Source organism: Odocoileus virginianus, chromosome 13, assembly GCF_023699985.2.
Source record: "Odocoileus virginianus isolate 20LAN1187 ecotype Illinois chromosome 13, Ovbor_1.2, whole genome shotgun sequence".
NCBI classification, from domain to species: Eukaryota; Metazoa; Chordata; class Mammalia; order Artiodactyla; family Cervidae; genus Odocoileus; species Odocoileus virginianus.
This window is the reverse complement of record NC_069686.1, coordinates 44403536-44428263: the sequence shown is the minus strand read 5'-3', so window position 1 is coordinate 44428263 and position 24728 is coordinate 44403536. Positions and strand designations below refer to the sequence as shown.

At 42.2% G+C, this 24728-nt stretch overlaps 1 long non-coding RNA gene across 1 annotated transcript; it reads right to left on the bottom strand.

Moving 5' to 3' along the window:
* Nucleotides 1–243: 243 nt before the first annotated feature.
* LOC139038005 (uncharacterized) lies at nucleotides 244–20613 on the bottom strand. The gene is made up of 4 exons (XR_011490904.1): nucleotides 20488–20613; nucleotides 12125–12192; nucleotides 11159–11240; nucleotides 244–549 (listed from the first exon to the last, which is right to left on the bottom strand). It is a non-coding gene; the product is annotated as an uncharacterized lncRNA (long non-coding RNA).
* Nucleotides 20614–24728: the final 4115 nt, after the last annotated feature.

The following is a 24728-nucleotide window of genomic DNA, read 5'->3' as shown; positions in this document are numbered from 1 at the left end:
TTTTTTAAAAACAATCCCTGAAAAAGAGATATCCAAATATTCTCTGTGAGACAGAGTCACTTAAAGGTAGTGCTCCTGGTCATAATAGACCTGTTGATGCATTTTTGTATTTAACCAAGAGACTTGTAATAGAATGACCTTTAAATATTAAGAATATTTATAGTAGTAAAAGTCATTCCCATCTGTAAATATAATTGAAAGTACTTCAGTCCTTTCAATCTGCAAATAAACATGTCTCTATTGGCAGCTTTATTAGTTTTGCTTAAAGTGATGTTTTCACAACTGCCCCTCATGAGAACCCTGCATGGGGAATCAGCAACTTCAGATTCTTTTTTCACCGTTTCTGGCTTAACACATTACCCTAGAAATACTACTTAACCTCCCTCTCTTCTCTTTCCACATTTTTTAAGACATGTATTACAGCTCCACCAGATAGGCCAGAAGATCATTTTCAAGTGCCAGGCATATATTTACGGTGTGGTTTCCCAGTATCTGGAGGCATGCTTTATCCTGTGCTTGAAGGAGACTGATGTGAAGATTTAAAGTTGCCTAGAAACAAGCAATGGAAACCGAAGTTTAAAAGAAAATCCTATTTCTTCCAACAGAGAATGAAAACAAAGAACAGATTTAATGAAAACTGTCTGTGATATCTGTGCAGATAAGGACAGAAATCTATAGAATAAATTAGACAATACTTAGGTAAATTTAAGAGATTTATTTTGCTCATAGATTAGAAAGTATTAGTTTCTCAGCCATGTCTGATTCTCTGCATCCCCATGGACTGTAACCCACTAGGCTCCTCTCTGCATGGGATTCTCCAGGCAAGAATACTAGAGTGGGTTGCCATGTCCTCCTCCAGTGGATCTTTTCAACCCAGGGATCGACCCAGCTCTCCTGCATTGCAGACAGATTCTTTACTTTCTGAGTCATCAGAGAAGCCCCTCATAGATTAAAAGCTTCAATATTTTTTTTAGCTCTCAATTCTTTCTGAATTGATCCAATATATAGATTTAATTACATCTCAATTGAAATCTCAGCAGACTTTTATTTTTAATTGGCAAGTTGGAAGATGCTAGAATAACCAAGCATTCATATGGGGGAAAATTTCCATTTCACATGATACATAAAAAATAATTTAATAGGCAAATTCATAAATACACAAAGTACAACAATAATTACCAGGAATTTACCAGGAGAGGAGAACAGAGACATATTGTCTAATGGATAAGAGTTCAGTTAGGGATGGTGAAAAAATTCTGGAGATGGATAGTTGTAATGGTAGCTCAGCAATCTGAATGTATATAATACTAATAAATTGTACACTTAAGATGGCTAAAATCAACACTTTTATGTCTTTGTATTTTACCAAAACCTCAATTAAAAAGAAAAAAAAATGGAATTGAGACTTTGGAAAGCAGGGTGGCCCTCATAGCAATCTCTGGTTCTAACTAATGTGTGACTTATCAAGTAGAATGGGATATCAAAACCACTGCCTTTCTTAAAGACTTGGAATAAATGACTGAATAAAATAATGCTTAAAGCCTTTAAAGTATACACCAAACTAGTGGAATAAAAAATACAAATCAAGCATATTTTAGAAATATATGCTTGGAACTATTTTTAAAAAGTGAAATAGCATAATTACCATTAGATTGAGACATCATACTCCCTTGAGATTTCAAGCTTGGCATCCGACATAATATGGGCATTTTAATGTATGCCTATTACAATAAAACTGTTAAAAATAATTCAAGGTGAATGATATAAAATAATATATAATTATTTCTTATTCACCTTGAATAAAAAATATTTCAAGCTGAATGCAAATGATAAAAATGTGAAACTTCTAGAATTAAAGATAAAAATATTTTTGTGATGTTAAAGATAGACAAAGTTTTCTAGAGAACACAGAGGCCCCCAAAAAATGGTCAGTAAGACTTAAACCACAACTGGATGTATATTCATTGAAAGGAACAATTAAGAAAATAAAAACAAGCCAAAGAATTGGATATTAATATTTGCAGTAACTCTATGTGATAAATATCTTGTATCTAGAAAATATATATGTATATGTTTATGCAAATATATATTATATAAATATATATTTATAAAACTCAATAATAAAAAACAATAACAGTATAAATTGGCAAACAACTTCACAGACACTTCCTCAAGAACATACAACTGGCCAATAAACATGGGCAGTTCAATATTATTCATCATGAAAATGCAAGTAAAAGCCACATTACTAAGATTGCTAAAATTAAAAAGAGTGACATTACTAAGGGTTAATAAGCAAATGGAGCCACTGGAACTCCCACTCTTTGCTGGTGAAATAGAAACTGGTACCATCACTTCGAAAACTACTTGGCAGTTCATTATAAAGTTAAAATATACCTACTCCATGATTGAGAAAATTCATTCTAAAATACTTTTCCCAAGAGAAATCAAAACCTGTGCTCTCTAAGATACAGGTACAAGAATATTTATTACAGGTTTATTTATAATACTGAAAACTGGAAACAAATTAAAATGTGAATGAGTAAACAAATTGTGGATATTTATACAAGGGAATGCTAGCTAGAATTATAAATGAAAGTACAATGAAGGCAAAGAACAATATGGACAAATTTCACAAATCATTTAGGGCAAATGAAACAAGATATTCACATTTTCATTTACATGTGGCTGTAGAACAGGAAAAAGTGGTAATAGAAATTAAATAAATTATTGCCTTGCATTGGGGAGAAACCAAATATAAGAGACTGAATGTAAAGGTGTAAATGAGGAAATGCTCTGAGGCGACTGAAATGTTTTTGCTCATAGTGTGGTAACATACAGATATTTATTTGTCAAAACTCATTCCACTGAAAACTTCACATCTATGCTTTTTATCCAAATTACATTTTGTGATGGCTAATTTTTTGTGTCAGCTTGGAAGTTATTTGTTGGTGAGATTAACATATAAATTGGTGGTTTGAGTAAAGCCAATTGTTCTCCATAATGTGGGTAGGTTTCATTCAGTCAGGTGAAAACCTGAACAAAGCAAAAAGACTGGCCTCCCTAGCAAGAGGGCTGCATTTCTCCAGCTGACTGCCTTTAGACTTCATTTGCACCATCGGCTTTCCTGGTTCTCCAGCATGTTGGCCTAACCTGCCAATTGTGGACCTGCTAGCTTCCATATTGTGTGAGCTAATTCCTAACAGTAAATCTCTCTCTTCCCCTCATATAAATATATACATATACACAAACACACTTCCTATTTTTTCCTCTGGCAAATATTAATATATACCTCAAGTTCAGAAAATAATGCAAAGCAAATTCTCTAGAAGCAATATGCTAATACAAGGGAATCCTTCCAAGACAGCAGATTTCATTCCAAGCCAGGATTCAGGGTGTACACCTTGTGCTTGCGCTCAGTTGCATCCAACTCTTTGTGACGCTTTGGACAGTAGCCCATCAGGCTCCTCTGTCCAAGGGATTTTTCAAGCAAGAATACTGTAGTTGGTTGCCATTTTCTCCTCCAGGGGATCTTCCCAACCCAGGAATTCAACCCACCACATATCCTGTGTCCCCTGCATAGCAGACAGATTCTTTACCCACTGAGCCATCAGGGAAGCCAAAACTATTCCATTTCTCCTTATGAATCTTGAATAATCCAGCTACTGGGAAAACTAAGTTTGAGCTTTCATTCTGTCAACTTCCTCCTTCCTACAGGTTCTCACTATCCCCCGTAGATTCTATGTCTCCTTAGCTATTTCAGGTTGTCCCTACTCTGAGACCATATTAATTCAGGCTAAGTTCCTACAATATATTCTTAGTGCTCTTCATGAACTTTCTGGGTCATGGCTGGAAGTACTTGGCTCTTCCATTCTGTCAGGGTCTGAATACAATGTTTGCATTCCTAGTACTATGTACCTGAAATTCCTGATTACCTGTTTGGCTTTTCAGTTCAGTCCTGTTCAGTCACTCGGTCATGTCTGACTCTTTGCAACCCCATGGACAGCAGAACGCCAGGCTTCCCTGTCCATCACCAACTCCTGGAGCTTTTAGCCACTATTTTCTGCCAGATTTATTGAAATCTTGTCCTACTTATCTGACAGAATGTGGTCCGCTGGAGAAGGAAATGACAAACCACTTCAGTATTCTTGCCTTGAGAACCCCATGGACAGTATGAAAAGGTAAAATGACAGGATACTGAAAGAGGAACTCCCCAGGTCAGTAGGTGGCCAATATGCTACTGGAGATCAGTGGAGAAATAACTCCAGAAAGAATGAAGAAACAAGCCAAAGCAAAAAGAATAGCCAGTTGTGGATGTGACTGGTGATAGAAGCAAGGTCCAATGCTATAAAGAACAATATTGCATAGGAACCTGGAATGTTAGGTCCATGAATCAAGGCAAATTGGAAGTGGTCAAACAGGAGATGGCAAGAGTGAATGTCGACATTCTAGGAATCAGCAAACTAAAATGGACTGGAATGGGTGACTTTAACTCAGATGACCATTATGTCTACTACTGTGGGCAGGAATCCCTTGGAGAAATGGAGTAGCCATCATAGTCAACAAAAGAGTCTGAAATGCAGTACTTGCATGCAATCTCAAAAATGACAGAATGATCTATGTTTGTTTCCAAGGCAAACAATTCAGTATCACAGTAATCCAAGCCTATGCCCCAACCAGTAATGCTGAAGAAGCTGAAGTTGAACAGTTCTATGAAAACCTACAAGACCTTTTAGAACTAACACCCAAAAAAGACGTCCTTTTTATTATAGGGGACTGGAGTGCAAAAGTAGGGAGTCAAGAAACACCTGGAGTAACAGGCAAATTTGGCCTTGGAGTACAGAATAAAGCAGGGCAAAGACTAATAGAGTTTTGCCAAGAGACCACACTGGTGATAGCAAACACCCTCTTCCAACAACACAAGAGAAGACTCTACACATGGACATCACCAGATGGTCAACACCAAAATCAGATTGATTATATTCTTTGCAGCCAAAGATGGAGAAGCTCTATACAGTCAGCAAAACAAGACCGGGAACTGACTGTGGCTTAGATCATGAACTCCTTATTTCCAAATTCAGACTTAAACTGAAGAAAGTAGGGAAAACCACTAGACCATTCAGGTATGATCTAAATCAAATCCCTTATGACTATACAGTGGAAGTGAGAAATAGATGTAAGGGACTAGATCTGATAGACAGAGTGCCCGATGAACTATGGACAGAGGTTTGTGACATTGTACAGGAGGCAGGAATCAAGACCATCCCAGGGAAAAGAAATGCAAAAAGGCAAAATGGTTGTCTGAGGAGGCCTTACAAATAGCTGTGAAAAGAAGAGAAGCAAAAAGCAAAGGAGAAAAGGAAAGATATTCCCATTTGAATGCAGAGTTCCAAAGAATAGCAAGGAGAGATAAGAAAGCATTCCTCAGCGATCAATGCAAAGAAATAGAGGAAAACAACAGAGTGGGAAAGACTAGAGATCTCTTCAAGAAAATGAGAGATACCAAGGGCACATTTCATGCAAAAATGGGTTCGATAAAGGACAGAAATGGTATGGACCTAACAGAAGCAGAAGATATTAAGAAGAGGTGGCAAGAATACACAGAAGAACTGTACAAAAAAGATATTCACGACCCAGATGATCACGATGGTGTGATCACTCACCTAGAGCCAGATAACCTGGAATGTGAAATCAGGTGGGCCTTAGAAAGCATCACTACAAATAAAGCTAGTGGAGGTGATGGAATTCCAGTTAAGCTATTTCAAATCCTGAAAGATGATGCTTTGAAAGTGCTGCACTCAATATGCCAATAAATTTGGAAAACTCAGCAGTGGCCACAGGACTGGAAAAGGTTAGTTTTCATTCCAATCCCAAAGAAAGGCAATGCCAAAGAATGCTCAAACTATCACACAATTGCACTCATCTCACATGCTAGTAAAGTAATGCTCAAAATTCTTCAAGCCAGGTTTCAGCAATACATGAACCGTGAACTTCCAGATGTTCAAGCTGTTTTTAAAAAAGGCAGAGGAACCAGAGATCAAATTGCCAACATCCACTGGATCATCGAAAAAGCAAGAGAGTTCCAGAAAAACATCTATTTCTGCTTTATTGACTATGCCAAAGCCTTTCACTGTGTGGATCACAATAAACTGTGGAAAATTCTGAAAGAGATGGGAATACCAGACAACCTGACCTGCCTCTTGAGAAACCTGTATGCAGGTCAGGAAGCAACAGTTAGAACTGGACATGGAACAACAGACTGGTTTCAAATAGAAAAAGGAGAACGTCAAGGCTGTATATTGTCACCCTGCTTATTTAACTTATATGCAGAGTACATCATGAGAAAGGCTGGGCTGGAAGAAGCACAAGCTAGAATCAAGATTGCTGGGAGAAATATCAATAACCTCAGATATGCAGATGACACCACCCTTATGGCAGAAAGTGAAGAGGAACTAAAAAGCCTCTTGATGAAAGTGAAAGACCAGAGGGAAAAAGTTGGCTTGAAACTCAACATTCAGAAAACTAAGATCATGGCATCTGGTCCCATGACTTCATGGCACATAGATGGGGAAACAGTGGAAGCAGTGTCAGACGTTATTTTAGGGGGCTCCAAAATCACTGCAGATGGTGATTGCAGCCATGAAATTAAAAGACACTCCTTGGAAGGAAAGTTATGATCAACCTAGATAGCATATTAAAAAGCAGAGACATTACTGTGCCAACAAAGGTCCGTCTGGTCAAGGCTAGGTTTTTCCAGTGGTCATGTGAGAGTTGGACTGTGAAGAAAGCTGAGCACCGAAAAATTGATGCTTTTGAACTGTGGTGTTGGAGAAGACTCTTGAGAGTCCCTTGGACTGCAAGGAGATCCAACCAGTCCATCCCGAAGGAGATCAGTCCTGGGTGTTCCTTGGAAGGACTGATGCTGAAGCTGAAACTCCAATACTTTGGCCACCTGATGCGAAGAGTTGACTCACTGGAAAAGACCCTGATACTGGGAGGGATTGGGGGCAGGAGGAGAAGGGGACGACAGAGGATGAGATGTCTGGGTGGCATCACCGACTCGATGGACATGATTTTGAGTAAACTCCGGGAGTTGGTGATGGACAGGGAGACCTGGTGTGCTGCGATTTATGGAGTCGCAAAGAGTCGGGTACGACTGAGCGACTGAACTGAACTGAACTGCTCTATTTAGGCATAGTTGAAGAATTGACCAACTACTTGAAAGAAAATTTGCATACAGATTATCATATCCACTTTAATGGAGTTCCTTCTTTCCAAAATGTTTCTCCCACAAGCTCCATTCATTTTCTCTCTAGGCTCTTTCTTATAATTGGCCATTTTTTTGTTTTGGCTCTATCCCTAGGAACTGCGGTTTTCCCTCACAACTCAGTCGCTGAAGAATCTGCCTGCAATGCAGGAGACCCGGGCTCGATTCCTAGGTCAGGAAGATTCCCTGAAGAAGGAAACAACAACCCACTCCAGTATTCTTGCCTGGTGAATCCCATGAACAGAGGAGCCTGGCAGACTACATCCATGGGGTCGCATGAGTTGGTCACAACTTAGCAACTAAACCACCACCACCAGGAACTGAAAATTGCAAAACACCTTTAGATGAAAAAGCCAAAATACATGAGTAAGATCATTTATTCCCTTTCTCTTAAAAGAGGGAGACCTACACCCAGCCTGTCTCAGTTGCTCTCCAGGGCTTTCCAACAGTTGCTCTGCATGGCTTTTTTCCCATATTTAGTAATTATTTCCAAGGCACAGCTAGAACCAAGGTTACCAGTGCACAATCTTTAAAAACATAAATTTTATTAAGTCACTTACCCAAGCCTTAAAATTTTTCAATGACTTCCAACTACACTTTCGACAAATTGAGATACCTAGCCTTGACCTAAAAGGACCGCATTATCTCACTCTGCCTGTCTGGCCTGGTTCACCTAGAGCCTCTATGCATTCTTTTCAGTTACTTAGCCACATGTCTGTTCTTGCAACTCTTAAAAAATAACACTACTATATATAAAATAAACAAGGACATACTGTGTAGCACAGGGAACTATATTCACTATCTTGTAATAACCTATAATGGAAAAGAATTTTAAAAGTATAGATATGTGCACATATGTGTATAACCAAATAATCACTTTGCTATATACTTGAAAATAACACAATATTGTAAATCAACTATTTTTGTTGTTGTGGTTTAGTTGCTAAGTTGTGTCTGATTCTTTTGTGACCCCCATGGACTGTAGCCTGCCACCTCATAAATCAAATATACTTCAATTAAAAACCAAAACCAGAAAAATCTAATAAGCTCCTTGGTGGCTCGGGGCCTTTATTTTTGCTACCCTCTCACCTCTGCTTGAAACACTCTTCTCTCTTTCATTAGATTAATTATTTCTTCTAGTGATTGGCCATGATTGATGTCAATGTTGTCTTTTCAGAGAGGCCCTCCTTGATCACATTAGTAATTTCATACTCCTTTGTTATTCACTGTTTCTGTACATTATTTTCACTTTATTCTTTCAGTGTGTATCATAATATAATACAGTACAGAGAAAAATCACATCTGATAAAACGAAGAAAGTGAAGAAGAAATAAGTAGGATTTAACTAAGCAGAGAAAGAGAATACAATTACAACATTTGCAGTCACTGACTGCAGCGACTAGTGAAGATACTCAAGTCTGAGGACTGGAAATGATAGCAAATACATGTTTTTTGGTTTTGATTTTACTAAATTCAAGTTACTTTGCAAAATATTACAAGTTTTGATTAACTTCTAAAATGAACAATAAATATGAAATTATTTTATTTTTATCAATGCTTAAATCAAATTTGTTTTTTGTGTCATCTCTTTCTATATAAGTAAAGAAAATTAATATTAGTCATTTCTTTTGTTCTCAACTTGGTCATGCAATTAACGGGGTTGTTGTTTTCTACCATAAACTGTCTTGAAAGTATTTTATATATTCATTTTGCAGTAAGATTAGTAAATCTTTATTACATATGCACATATTTTTAAAGTTTTTGACATTTATTTTATTATAAATTTGTGGCCATATTGAAGTTTGAATTTGTGCTGTTAAATCTTCTTTATGGCTTCTCTTGATATGTCATGTTTAGAAGGTAACTCCCTACCCTAAGGTGCATTCAATTCTTTTGTCATCTTAACATGTTACTATGTATTAAATACATGAGAATTTATTTTGATTTATGTTGTAAATAGAAAATCCAAATGATCATTTCCTGAATGTCAATCATCATATATATTTTATAATATTATCTTTCCCATAGCTTTAAGATATCCATAATAAAATACTTAAATAAAATGAATAAATTAATATTCATGAATTCAGTACATACACACATGTACCCTTGGATCTAGACATTGTGCTCTATTTTTTAAAAATTAATTTATTTTTACTGGCATATAGTTGCTTTACAATGTTGTGTTAGTTTCTGCTGTATAGCAAAATGAATCAGTTATACATACACATATATCCTCTCTTTTTTTATATTTCCTTCACCACATAGCACTGAATAGAGTTTCTTGTGCTATACCATAAGTTTGCGTTATTTATCTAGCATTTTACTCTGTTTAATTGATACACAATTAACCTTTATAATAGTACTTCTTTTTTTTCATTTATTTTTATTAGTTGGAGGCTAATTACTTTACAATATTGCAGTGGTTTTTTCCATACATTGACATGAATCAGCCATGGATTTACATGTGTTCCCCATCCTGATCCCCCCTCCCACCTCCCTCCGCATCCCATCCCTCTGGATCTTCCCAGTACACCAGCCCTGAGCACTTGTCTCATGCATCCAACCTGGGCTGGTGGTCATAATAGTACTTCTTAATGATTTTTCATAAAATAAAATAAAATTACATATATATTAGTCATCAAATTGTTACCTAATATTTATTTAGTACCCAAATTAAATAACTAGATATAGCATCTCAACTTTACATATATATTTTAATATATTCTAAAACAAAGCACTATTTTTACCTTTATTTTCAAAAAGTTATTGAATATTTCATTGTTTATTCTTAAAATAACAATATTAAATTATCTCAGACCACATTAGAAAAACATCACATTTGGTGCAAGAAAGAGTCATCTGGAGATTGGTATAAATATACTGAGAGAAATGTTTTCTACAGAACTGGGATAAAACTAGATTTCAAAGATTTGCTCAACCTTATTATGACTCATCCAGTGCCTTACTGAGCACGCAGAAACCTTACAGTAAATATTTATTTATTGGTTGAAAAAACATATTTGAAGGCATTTCAAATGTAAGCTATTTGTCCAAGCTGTACAAATAAAATTACACAGATAAAAAAGTTCCCTTTAAAAAAATTTCATGAGGCATGAGTTTTCAGCCAGTGTGAATTAACAATATGTGTTTATTGGCTGCTTGTAGAAGTCTCAGTTGTTTCTAAGGAGCAAAAGATGTAATCAATCTATTGTTTCAAAGAGTTTACAAAAAATGGTGATACATGTAATGTGCATGTAGACTTTGGGAAAAAATTAAAAATTCTTAGGGGAGGGAAGTTTGTAAGGACTGGAATCACATAGTTTCCCCTAGGGAAGCTAAAAGGGCTTTCCAGGTAGTGGCATTGGTCAAGAACCTGCCTGCCAGTGTAGGAGACCTAAGAGATGTGGGTTCGATGTCTGGGTCAGGAAGATCCCCTGGAGAAGGTAATGGCAACCCATTCCAGTATTCTTGCCTGGAGAATCCCATGGACAGAGGAGCCTGGTGGGCTATAGTCCAAGGAGTCACAAAGAGTCAGACAACTGAGCACATGCCAATTATCTTAGGTGACATTCTTTTTAAAAATATATTTGACTGGATAAAATAAAAATAATGATTTTTTTTTGTTTTTACTCTTTACACATAATGTGAATTTCCTTTCTTTTTTTATATTTTACTTTCTTTTTTAAAATTCCATTTCCAGGCAAGTGGCTTGGGTTCTTGGCAGAGGGTATGGAAATATTCAGTTCTGTATCTCCCAGTTCTTAGTACTACCCAGACATTCAGGTTATTTATTTTCTTATTTTTTTTCTTAACTGCATAGTCACATAATTATAGCATATGCTAACAAAAGAAATAATGGAAAGAAGAATTAAACATATTTAAACTCACTGTGTGTTGTGCCTGTAGACATGATGTTAAGGATCTACATGCACATAGACCAAGCTCTTGACTTTGTTTGATTTTTGGTGCACTGGCCCAAGACACATGCAAGAAAAAAGCAAAGCAGTTAACAAGCTAATGAAAAATTTTTCTTATGGTTAAAGGCTACATAATTAGATGATACTTGCTAATGTTTTTCTTAGTGTGTATATATCATACGTCATTAAAATTCTGTGATACTTTATGTTTGCTTGGAAAAATAAATTAAAAACAAAAAGAAGCTTCACAACACACAAGTCAATGTATCAATGTAAGCATCACATCTCATATTTTATCCTGGAATGTTTATGAAGTCTCTGTTCCATTAAATCTTCACCCCAATAACCTTAGAAGGCCCCTTGAGTTTATACATTTTAGTGCCTGTTGGTTGATATTTATATCTCTCAGTAATAAATGCTTTTATTTTGAAATTACTTATGAAGGGGTTAAACTAGTGCACCATATGCAGAGAATAAACATATATTTTCCCTCTGATAAAATGCCAAGAAAATGAAAATAAACAGGTGGATTTATGGATGTATACTAAAACATCATTAAAGCTTAGTTGATTCTGCTTACAAAGCCACTTTAATATTCAGTCGGGATCACTGCCAAATCCATTCAACCATAGCAATTGATGTCAATAAGTAAAGACAGTGAGAATCATTCCTTGAACTATACTATCCTACCTCAGTTGTTTAAGCTATGCAGCCATTGTCCAGATACTGAACTTTCTGTTACTCTCTCTCTCTCTTTCATTAATTCTCTTTTATCTACAAATATTTTATAAAAAATAGATTTATGTAGCCCACTTTGGACACTATGCTAATATAAAAGTAAAAAGTCTCTCTCTCTCTCTCTCTCTCTCTCTCCCTCCTAGACCCAGGTCAAGATGGGAAGGGGCATAGAAGATTCAAATGTCCTTAGTAAATTTACCTTGGTTTTGATGTGTAGGAATGACTGCAAGACGGGAACCCCTCATGACTCACTTGTAAAGAATCCTCCTGCCAATGAATGAGATTCATATTCAATCCCTGAGTCAGGAAGATCCCCTGGAGAAGGTAATGGCAACTCACTCCAGTATTCTTGACTGGGAAATCCCATGGCCAGAGGAGTGTGACAGGCTGCAGTCCATGGGGTCATAAAGAATCTGAAAAGACTTAGAGATTAAACATGGTAACAAAGACGGAAAATGGAGTAATCACCAAGGCACCTAGCCTATAACTATCTCTTCTTATATTCAGGGTAAACTAATCAGCAAGGTTCATGCTCAGCAGGAAAGCCTTTTGAGTAAATAGATAATTTTTCTCTTGCAAAAGTTTTAATAAATTACAGTCTTGCTGTCAGTATTTATTCTTCTTAGCAAAGAAACTCTTGGAAGAATGGGATCTGCAGATTGTCCAAGAAATGAGAAAAAGTCCTTTGGGTTTCCCAACCATCTGGAAAAATGTCCTAATCCTAGTGGATAGTAGATAGTTCACAATTCTTAGATTTTAAAAGAAGTTGTCTCATGGTTTTTTGTTCTAGTCTAATCTTGCCTATAAGCTGTTACAAAGGAGACCTCGATAAACAGGACTTCTACAGAGAGTGTGATAGTCTTCATCGGTTAATGAGAATCAACTTAGATGTTTATCAGTTACTGTCAACATTATGATAATTCTGAACCACAGAGTGGCAGTTTCTTGTTTAATTTTTACCCCCCTCTGTTCAATGTGGTTATGACTCATATGTGAAGAATAGTACTGCTTCATAGCTTAAAATTAATAAACCAAAACTTCAGTTAAATAGAGTTGCAAAGGACTCAGTAAAAAGCCATGGAGCGTTATTTACAATAAAACTACCAACATCCTTTACCTCTTTAAAAAAAGTTTTCTCCTCCCCTTGTGGGATGGGAACTTGCATGTGGCCTGCCATTGTTGAGACCCCAAACTGTAATTCTCAGCTGATCAAAAATAAATTCATCTTTGGGGGAGACATATCAGGCAATCTGTTTATTTACGGTCAACCACAGTATTGGGAAAATTAAGTGAATTGATACGTTACAGTATTTAGAACAAAAGAAGCATTGACTCCCAATGTTTACTTGACCCCAGGTAAGCATTCAATGAGCATTAATAATTTCACTGTTTTGCTTCTTGCTGTGACTGTTGTCATTATAATCATCAATACTGAACACCAGCCTGCATGACTGCCTCATCCTTTCTTTTTGCCTCCAGCCTCCAAATCCTTGGGGCCACTGCAGCTGTCAATCTGAAGGCAGGTAGGAGTCAGGGAATAATGGTGGGGAAGGCAGAGCCCTCCACTTCAACATTTTGACATGAGGATTAGAAATAGGTCATCCCCTAAAACTCCCTTGGCAGAATTGTGACTAAATTGCAACTTTTAAAAACATTTAACTGAAAGTGCATGGTTATCAAAGGGGTATACAACCAGCAGTTATTTACAAGTGCTAATTCACGTGGCTCACTTCCAAGCCCACTAGCCCAAGATTACCCTCACAGATTTCCTAACAGTCTAGCATGACAACTTGCCTACATGCAGCAAGATCAGTTTAACTCTTATTATTTAAAAAAAAAAAAAAAAAAGCAGTGGGACACTCTGTTCTACATTTTATTATTATGAGGCCCAGAGAGAAAGATTTTCCCATTATCCCAAAAAAGGCTTGTCTCTCAATTTTTCTTTTCTCTTCCCAGAACCCACCTTTTCTTCTAAATCATGTTCAACAAAACTCTCATCGCTATAATATAACAATATAGTTTAATATAGTTTAATCCATTCTAAGCCTTCTAAAGAAAAGAAGCATTTCTACCATCTGTTTCTTCCTGCCTTCTCATCCAGACAACAACGTCAACAGGGACAGAAATTCTCCCACAGTCAAATGTACAAAATTTCATATTGCAAAGCTGAATATTGATGTCTTCAGCTAAATCATCTGCATTTAGGTATATGGACATTTCAGTTTTTTCCATAGAACAATAGTTGGGAACATTATGGGATATCATAAACAATTACAGATGCTGTCAATTTATTTCAAAAATTGCTTTGAGGGGGTGGTCCTAAGATGGCGGAGGAATAGGACAGGGAGACCACTTTCTTCCCCACATATTCATCAAAAGATCATTTGAACGCTGGGCAAATTCCACAAAACAACTTCTGAACGCTGGCAGAAGACACCAGGCACCAAGAAAGGCAGCCCGTGTCTTCAAAAGGAGGTAGGACAAAATATAAAAGATAAAAAGAGATACAAAAGCGTTAGGGACAGAGTCCTGTCCTGGGGAGGGAGCCATCAAAGAGGAGACGTTTCCAAACACCAGGAAACCCTCTCACTGGCGGGTCTATTGGGAGTTTTGGAATCTCAGCGGACAACATAACCCGGAGGAAAAATAAATAAATAAATAAAACCCACAGATCACATGCTTAACGGCAACTCCCAGCGGAGAAGTAGCCCAGACGCTCGCCTCCGCCACCAGCAAGTTGGGGCTGATCAGAGAGGTGCAGGCTGCATTGCCTAGTGTAGGGACTGGGCCTGAATGCCCTGAGGGCAATCTGAGGGAGCTAATGTGAGTTAGCAACCCAAACAGTGGGATAGCCAGACAGAGAGAAAGAAGAGAGAGAGAGAACTTTCCCATGAAAAGCTCTAACCTAAGGTACTGCGGGACCTGCTCACAGAGCAAAGGGCTGAGTGAACACCAGAGGAGAGCTAGCTGGCTGCAGACCAGCCCATCCCCCGCCAGAGGCAGAGAGGCAGGCAGGTGACAGCCAGAGCCAGAAAGGGGCAATCTCGGCCCCAGAGTTGGCATCCTCTACCAAACTGCGAGCTGGCTCCCAGTTGCTAACCAAGTCTTCCTGGGATACTGGATGGTTGACATCCACCGGGAGGGTCGCAGCCAGAGATCAGCTCTCCAAAAGAGACACAAGGCACATCTGAGACGGCGTTCCTGCTGCGCACCCAGGAAACCCAGCGGCTGGGACTGGGGAGGTGATAAGACTCCCTGCCCAACATGGGGAGAGGGTGCCCACCAAGAATCTGGTGGCCTGAGCTGCTCGGACACGGGAAGGGCACAAAATGCAGGCCTTTGTGGAAAATGCAGGCCTTTGTGGAGTACCCAAGAACCTGTACCTGAGCAGCTTAGACCTGGGAAGTGCATGCAACCCAGGGCCCGCTTTAGACAGCTCCCCTGCAGAGCAACCTGGAGCCTGAGCAGTGTAGACTGGAAAGGCACACACGCTGTGAGCGGGAACAAACCCAGTGTGGCCAAGACACTGTGAGTGTTCCCCACACATGCCAGTGGTATTTGTTTGCAGTGTTTCTCCCTCCCCACATCACAACTGAATAAATGAGCCTAAATAAGTAACCACCTTCGCCCCCTTGTGTCAGGGCGGAAATTAGACACTGAAGAGACTTGCAAACAGAAGAAGCCAAAATAAACAGAGGGATCGCTTTGGAAGTGACAGGTGCAACAGATTAAAACCCTGTAGTTTTACAGTCCGACTACTTTGGAAGGGCCCTGTAGACCTTGAGAAGTATAAGCTGGAACAAGGAACTATCTAAAACTGAACTGACCCCTACACTGCCTGCAAGAGCTCCAGAGAAATTCCTAGATATATTTTTACTATTATCATATTGTTTTACTTTATTTTTTTTTATTTTTAAGTCCTTTATTACTCCTTTAATTTTCATTTTTATAACCTACTATTACCTTACCAAAAAAGATCCCATTTTGAAAGCAAATTTCATATATCTATTTTTATAATTTTTGTGATTTTGTTCTTTTTTTTTAATATTGTATTTTTGAGAGTCTAACCTCTACTCTAGGTTTTTAACCTTTGCTTTTTTGTATTTGTTATCAATTTTGTACCTTGAAGAATCCAATCTTCATACCCACTCTTACTTAGAAGCGTGATTACTGGCTTGATTGCCCTCTCCCCCTTTTGACTCTCCTTTTGCTCCCCCAGGTCACCTCTATGTCCTCCCTCCCTCTTCTCTTCTCTATCCCACTCTGTGAATCTCTTTGGGTATTCCAGGCTGTGGAGAATGTTATGCCCGATGTCCGAATCCCCGAGCAGGAAGAGAGAAGGCTTCCAAGACAATGCAACTCGCAAAAAAAGGGAAGTTTATTACTGACTCGAGCCAGGGCTCCTGCCGCAACCAACGCAGTGGTGCAGGGTCAGAGAGCCCTGAGCCCACGCTGTTATCCAAATTTATAGGGTGTGTATAAGCAGTTGGTAGCTGGCTTAAGCGGAGTGGTTACATGTTTGCAAGGCAATCTTATTGGCCCAAACCTTCGTGGGCTTTTTTTCAAACTTAGGCATTCGTGGGCTTTTCAGCTTTCCCCCGATAGGTTCCCTCTTTCATACTAGGCGCATGTTGATTGGCTGGCTCCAGGTGGCCTGATAATCATGTTACCCCAGAAAACCAGGCCTACTGCTAATCTAGGCTGCCTGTCATAGTGTTAGCCCTGGCAGCCTCACATTCCCCACTGTCTTGTTGTTTCTGTAGAGGAATCTTTCTCTTCATCCTGGGCTACAATCTGATATTGTTGCCTCAATACCATAATCTGAATGGTATTTAGACGTTCTTTAACAAAAGACATTAGCCGGTTTAAAATGCAAGGGCCAAACGTTAGTGTCAATAACAGTACTATAAGTGGACCCAGGAGGGTGGAAACTATGGTGGTCAGCCAGGGGGAGCATTGAAACCAAGACCCAAACCATGATTGTTCATTTTCTCTTTCTTGTTTTCGCCTGCTTAGGCCTTCTCTAACTTTTTGAAGAGATCTCAGTACTACTCCTGAATGGTCAATATAAAAACAGCATTCTTCTCCTAGGGCTGCACATAGTCCCCCTTGTTGTAAGAACAGCAGATCTAAACCCCTTCTATTTTATAACACTACCTCAGCCAGAGAACTTAAGGATTCTTGGAGGTGGGAAATGGACTTTTCGAGTTGTTCAATATCTTCATCTATTGCAGCCCTTAGCTGGTTATACTGTTTATCTTGGAGCGTTAAGGCTGCAATTCCACTTCCAGTTCCTATAGCCCCCAATCCCAACAGGACAGTTAAAGTGAGGGCGGTGGCGGGCTCTCTTTTTACCCTATACTGACCTGGTGTCTCTAACTTTGGCTGCATGCCTTCTTCTGAATAATAGTTCAGCCGGAGGATTAGATGGACTAGGACACAGAAATCTTGGGAGGTTTTTAGTGCCGCCTGATGGGCACACGGAGTTAGTCCGGCGGAGCAAGCCCACCACCCATTTTCTGGTGGGATGATCCACTGGTGAGTGGAATTAGTGAGGTTAGTCATAGAGACTGTGTGATTACATAGGTGTTGATAAGTCTCAGGGATAGTTCCTATGCAGGTGCCTATACCCATAATGGAGCTTACTGTCAGGCGGCCCGTACCAGGTTGTTGCTGCCATCTACAGGCTGAGACATCGGCTGTCATATTGAATCCTGAAGAAAAAGCAACTGCCTCATAATAAGGAGGCCTAATATTATAGCAGAGCCAGCAACCATTTGTTAAGTCCGGACGAGAGGCATTAAGGGTAAGGTAAACTGAGATCATTTTTATAAGGGGGTCTGTAGGTGGGGACATGTCAACTATGGGGGGAGCTATGGGGTGTGGAATAGATCCAGTATCCCCACCTTGGTTCTGGGAGGGAGGTTTTGGGGTTTTCCTCTGGGAAGAAGGTTCTGGGGCTATCACCTGGTTTGGTCCCAAAGCTACCTTGGGGGCCAAATAGAGTGGTCCCAGTTGTAATTTGAGCTCAAACCGGAATCCATTATCGGATCCAATCTGATAAAGACGTAGGCCCCAGGCTCTGCCTACGTCCCACCTGGTAAACCTTTTTCCCTCATCAGTGAACTTAATCTGTAATGGAAAACATTGTCCAGGTTTAGACGACAACATCTTACATGGTGGGAAATCTTGGGGTAATTTTACCTGAATGAGGTCTTTGACGGGATTGGTGAGCCAATGAACCATTCCTGTAGTTTCACATCCCCAAGCGGCACAATAAAAAGAACCAACTCCCCCACATTTTGCAATTTGGTTCCGATCCCTTCCTCCCCCTGGACAGACATATACGGGTGTTGGTTTTGTGCATGGTGTGTCTCCCTGGAAGGCCCAGTCAAAAAGGCCGAGGGTTTCAAACTGAGGGCTCCCCATGAAGTCACTCAGTTGACTGGGACTGTGGAAGCCGTTAATGTCGGCTGCTAGGACGCATAAATCAAAGGTCAATTCAGGCCACCATGTCCCTTTGGGGGCTACACTGGAACTCGAATTAAGTAGTCCTCCGGTCTCAGGGTTGTAGACCACCCAAGTCATGTTGACCGGATTATGGGGGCTGTGACTGGTCGCTCCTGGGTGGATGAGAGCTGCCATCAGCAGGAGAATTAGGAGGCCTCCCGTTGGACGAGTTTCAGTTTCAAAGGATTTGACGGGTGAGGACTCGCCTTCTATACTGCTCGCGCTTTTTCCTGTTCCTCCGGGGTGGCTTGCTGCACGTGATTGCAGTGAACCCAGGGTCCGATCCCGTCGACCTTGACAGCGGTAGGAGTGGTAAGGAGAACAACATAAGGGCCTTTCCATCTAGGTTCTAATACTTCAGATTGGTGCCGTTTTACCCAAACCCGGTCACCTGGGCCAATATTATGTGAGGGGAGGGCCCTCTTATTTTGACCCTCGTGTATCTCTCAAATCAATTTCCAAACATGGTTATGCACCTTACTTAATGCCATCAGACTTTGCTGGAATTGTCCCAAAGTAGGGGGTGGCAGGCATTTTCCCTCGAAAATAGGACACACAGGAGGGGGTCTTCCATACAGAATCTCAAAAGGGGTAAGATTCAGCTTATAAGGGGTGTTACACGCCCGAAAGAGTGCGAAGGGAAGGAGGGTCACCCAGTCCCCGCCAGTCTCTATTGCCAACTTCGTCAAAGTTTCTTTTAGGGTCCGATTCATTCTCTCAACCTGTCCTGAGCTCTGGGGATTATATTCACAATGTAACTTCCATTTTGTCCCCAGAGCTTGAGCCAGCCCTTGTACAATCTGGCTCACAAAGGCAGGTCCGTTATCAGAGCCCATAGTCACTGGCAGCCCGTACCTAGGCACTATCTCTTCTAAGATCTTTTTAGCAACCACTATTGCTGTCTCTCCCTTAGTAGGGAAGGCTTCTACCCACCCCGAGAAGGTATCTACCAGAACCAACAGATAGCGATAACCGTACTTGCCTGGCCTTACCTCAGTGAAATCTATCTACCAGTGTTGCCCTGGCTCTTCCCCTCGGTACCTCGTTCCTGTGTGCTGCCTTTTCCCTGTCCTCATCAGCTGGCACGCTTTGCAAGCCTGGATTATTTCTCGTACAGTTGCATTTTGTCGAGGGAAACTCAGGCAGGCCGTCTGGAGAAGTGTCAAGGTCTTTTTTCCCCCCAAGTGTGTAGTTGTGTGCAGGTGTTCACACAGGTGACGACCCAGGATGGCAGGCAATATCAGGTTGTTGTTTTGGTCTCGGTACCATCCATCTTTGTCACCCTTCTGGAGGGTGGTATCCTTGTTGATCCAGGCGAGATCAGGGAGGGAATATTCAGGAACTGGTGGCAAGGTCCCCATGCCAGGAGGTGGAAGTCCCACGGCTAATATGGGGGCGGTGTAGTCCTGGCTAGCTACTTCCTGAGCAGCCACATCAGCGGCACGATTGCCCCATGCTTTGGGTCCTCTCCTTTCTGGTGACCGGGGACATGTACTATAGCTACTGCCCGGGGCAATTGGACAGCTTCCAGGAGCCTGCAAATCTCGGGCAAATTTTTGACCTCTTTTCCCTCAGCTGTCCGAAATCCCCTTTCTTGGTATATTGGACCTCGAATATGGGCAGTGCTGAAAGCATATTGGCTGTCAGTGAAAATGGTGACTCTCTTCCCTTTGGCTCGCTCCAGAGCCTGTATTAGGGCAATCAATTCTGGTTTTTGTGCAGAAGTGTTTGGGGGAATTGTCTCAGCCCATATCTTCTGTCCTGAATTATCAATTATGGTGGCTCCCACCTTCCTTTGCCCATCTTTTACATAGCTGCTCCCATCAGTGAACCATACTAGCTCACTGTTGTTTAGCGGTACATCAGTTAAGTCTTTTCCTGCCACCTGGGCCTCAGCCAGTATCTCACTGCAATCATGGAGAGGGTGGTCTTTCTCTGGGTTAGGTAGGAGCGTGGCTGGATTCAGGAAGCAAGGGGTCTGAAAACGCACCCATGTGGCATCAAGCAGCAAGGCCTGGTAATGTGTCAAGCGAGCATTGGAGATCCACTTACCCGGCAGCTGCTTTAAAACTCCTTTGATGGCGTGGGGGGTGAAAACCGAGAGTTGTTGTCCATACGTCAACTTGTCGGCGTTGCGGATGAGGAGGGCAGTGGCTGCAATGATGCGGAGGCAAGGGGGCCCCCCAGAGGCCACCAGGTCTAATCGCTTTGAAAGGTACGCCACCGGCCGCTTCCATGGTCCCCATTGTTGCGTCAAGACCCCCTTTCCTATTCCTTGCTTTTCATCTACAAATAGCTGGAATGGCTTATTTGGGTTAGGCAGGGCAAGGGCTGGGACTTCTAGTAGGGCCCATCTGAGTGTCTGGAAAGCCTGTTTCATTGGCTCAGTCCAAGTCCAGTTTGGGGTCTCTTTACTTCCCTCATACAAGGGCAGGGCCTTCTCAGAAAACCCCATGATCCACAGTCTGCAATACCCAACAGTCCCCAGAAACTCTCTCACCTTGCAGGGGGTCTTGGGCTCTGGTATCTGCAATATTGTTTCCTTCATGGCCTGGGTTAACCACCTTTGCCCCTGCCTGATCTTATACCCCAAATAGGTGACCTCTTGCCGGGCTATTTGCGCCTTCTTTGCACTAGCGTGGTACCCCAAAGTGCCTAGAGTCTGTAAGAGGTCCCCAGTGGCACGGCTGCATGCCTCCTCTGTGGTTCCAGCCAACATAAGGTCATCTACATATTGCAGCAGGATGACCTCTGGGTGGCGAGTCCAATATTCGTACAGGTCCTCACTCAAAGCCTCATTAAACAAGGTAGGGGAGTTCTTGAACCCCTGTGGGAGGTGGGTCCAAGTTAATTGTACTACCGGTTGGCCTTCTCCCTTGGTCCACTCAAAGGCAAATATCTCCTGGCTCTGAGCCGCCAGGGGTAGGCTGAAAAAAGCATCTTTCAAGTCCAGCACAGTGTACCAAGTGTACTCAGGCAGTAAGCTGCTCAGGAGGGTATACGGGTTAGGGTGTATGTCACTCACCCGCTTGTTGACTTCTCGCAGGTTTTGGACAGGTCTGTAATCTGTCCCCCCTGGCTTCTTCACCGGCAGTAAGGGGGTGTTCCAAGGGGATTGGCACCGCTTGAGAATTCCGGCATCCATGAGCCATCGAATGTGGGGAGTGATCCCCCGCCGAGCTTCCTGGCTCATGGGGTACTGTCTCACCCTCACAGGAATTGCCTTGGCCTTTAGCTCGATGACGACCAGATGTCTCTGTTTGGCCAGTCCCATTCCTGCTGTTTCTGCCCAGGCCAAGGGGTATTTATGGACCCACGGTTGTATATCTGGTGCTATAACCTCTGAGGGCTTAGACACAAAAAGTCTGTATTCATCTCTTAAGGCTAGGGATAAGATATGTATCGACTGTCCAAGTCCATCCGTGACTGACATTCCCCCAGGGTCAAAATGGATCTGAGCATTAACTTTAGTCAACAAGTCTCTTCCAAGTAGAGGGGCTGGGCATTCTGGTATCACCAAAAACGAATGGGACACCTGGTGGGTCCCCAGATTTACTTTCTGTTCTGTGGTCCAACAATATCTTTTTATCCCCGTGGCTCCCTGCACCAAGCTGGTTTTCTTAGACATTGGTCCCAGTTTTTGATTTAAAACAGAGTGTTGGGCGCCAGTATCCACCATGAAACCAACAGGTTTCCCCTCCATATGTATGGTTACCCAGGACTCGGGGAGGGGTGCCGAGTCTTGACTCCCCTAGTCACTGTCTTCCCCCACATATAGAACTCCAGTTCCAGGGGAGATTCCCTCTCTCTGGGTTGTTCTTCTCTTCGAGTCCCTCTTAGGGCACTCGTTTTTCCAGTGCCCCCGTTCTTTGCAGTAAGCGCACTGATCTTTCTTTAGGTCCTGCCTTTTTAGTCTCTCTTTTTCTCCCGTCTGGGGGTCTCGAGGCTCCCTCAATTCTGTTCCGGCCTTCATCCCCGCAAAAAGAATCTGGGCTAGCTCCCTCTGCTTCATCCGGTTTTCCTTCGCCCTATGTTCCCTATCTTCCTTCCTGATCTTTTCAGCTAATTCCCTTTCCTCCCATCAGATTCGCTCTTCCCTTTCTTCTCGGGTCTATTATTAAATGCCTTTTCAGCTGCTTTCAGTAAATCTTGTATTGTCTGTTCTCCCAATCCCTCTATCTTTTGTAATTTCCTCCTACTATCTGGGGCTGCCTGATTTACAAACGCTAACAGAACTGCAGCGTGTGACTCCTGACCCTGGGGGTCCATGGGTGTATATTGCCTAAAAGCTTCCATCAGCCTCTCTAGGAAGGCTGCCGGGCTCTCGCCTTACTAAATTTACCTTTGCCAAATTTGTCAGCTTCCTAGCTGTGGCCTGCAGGCCAGCCATTAGAGTCTGGCAGTATACTCGGAGACACTCCCTATCTTCCGCTCACTCAAAAGCCCAGTTAGGCTGCAACAGAGGAAACCCCTTGTCCACGAGATGAGGCTGGGCGGTTGGTCTCCCGTTTCTGCGCCTCTGCCAGGATTCGCTCCCGTTCTTCTGTGGTGAAGAGCACCTGCAACAGCTGCTGACAATCATCCCAGGTGGGGTGGTGAGTGAACAAAATGGAGTCTAAGAGGTCAATGAGGTCTTGGGGTTTCTCTGAGAAAGGAGGGTTCTGGGTTTTCCAATTATACAGGTCACTCGTGGAAAAGGGCCAGTACTGATAGGTTCACTCTCCGTCCGGGTTAGCTGGTCCCACTCAGACGGGGAGCGCCTGAACAGTAGATGAAGGTAACTATGGGTCCCCAGAGTCTTGTCCAACCCTATCACCCCTGGTTCTCCCCCAGGTCCCCCTCATGCTGGCCCCCCCCTCATGGCCGATTCCCGTTGGCCCTCTTAATCCTCTCGGTTCACCCGTGGGAGCTTCTCTCCTCGGAGAGAATTGCAAGGGGGGCGCATATGGCGGAGGCCTTATCTCCATTTCTAGATCTATCAGGTTTGGATAAGATGATTCCTGAAGGACTGGTTTTGGGTCCTCTTTCTTTTTAGTTTCTTCCGGGGGGGGGGGGTCTCCATCACTAGGACCTGTGAATTGGAAGAACTAGGAAGTTTGTGAACAAAAGGTTTTAACCACTTAGGCGGATTGTCCACTAAATCCTGCCAGACCATGACATAGGGGACCTGACCCGGATGGCACCAGGGATCAGGAGCCATAATCTTCTCCTTCACAGCCTGTATGATGGACGGTTGAAAGGTGCCTTCCAGAGGCCACCCAACCCGGAAGGCGGGCCACTCTGCAGAGCAAAAGGTTATTAACTTACTTTTCTTGACTAGCAAAGACAAGTTATGGGCCCTGGCCCTGACATCCGAAAAATGGTCAGTCATGAGAGACAGTGGGGTAGATTCCCCCTAACCCATGGTCAAAGAATAAGTGGTAGGGGAGAGACAGAGAAGAATTCACTGAGAACGACCACCAAAAAATCTTACCGGGAGTGGTGGCGGCCAACAGTTTGGGCTTATGGTTTGCTTTTGGAACTGTTTATGTGCCTGTGTCATTGCACGGAAGTTTTCTTGCTGGGGGCGGGCACCCTAGGGACTTCTAGCCCATTCTGTGACCCCCTTATCCTCTCATGGGAGTCTTCAAGTGGCAGGCACCCTAATGGCCTTTAAGTGCCTGACTCGTGCCCACACGAAGAATTTTAGGCCACGTCCTCAGTTAGGGATGTTAAAGGAGTTTCACCCGATCGGGCTCCCATTACTGAGGCTCACTTATTGTAGGGCCTTCAGAGTCCGCCAGAGTGTAGCCCTGGCCGGGACTGATCAATTACCCCCACAACCGTTTGCCTGTTCACTGAAACTCCCAAAAATAAAAGGAGTTGAGGGCAGATCAGAGAAGAAGAGAAAAGGAGAGTAAGTCAGAAGAGAGAGAAGAGAACGATGCACCAGAAGAGAACAAGACCAGAGACAGTGCTGGCACACACAAACACGGAGAGTTGTAGACAAACACGCGGATAGACAAATGTCGGCCGACAACACAGCGCTGGGTTTTCGGGCCCCCTGAGTCCTCTTGCCTCCCAGTACAAGATTTACCGTACCGAATGGAGTCCACTGTTCACCAGACTCAGAATCAGGAGAGGAGCTCTCCTTTCCGCAGAGCCGGCTGCCTTCCAGTGCGCTCGAGCCGGCTGCCTTCCAGTGCGCTCGCTGGCCTCAGTCTTGCGCCGGCTGGAACGTCCAATCAGTTCCCCCTTTTATAGAAAGCTTTCTCCTGTGCCAGATACCTTCCTGCTTCTCAGCAGGGCCTCGG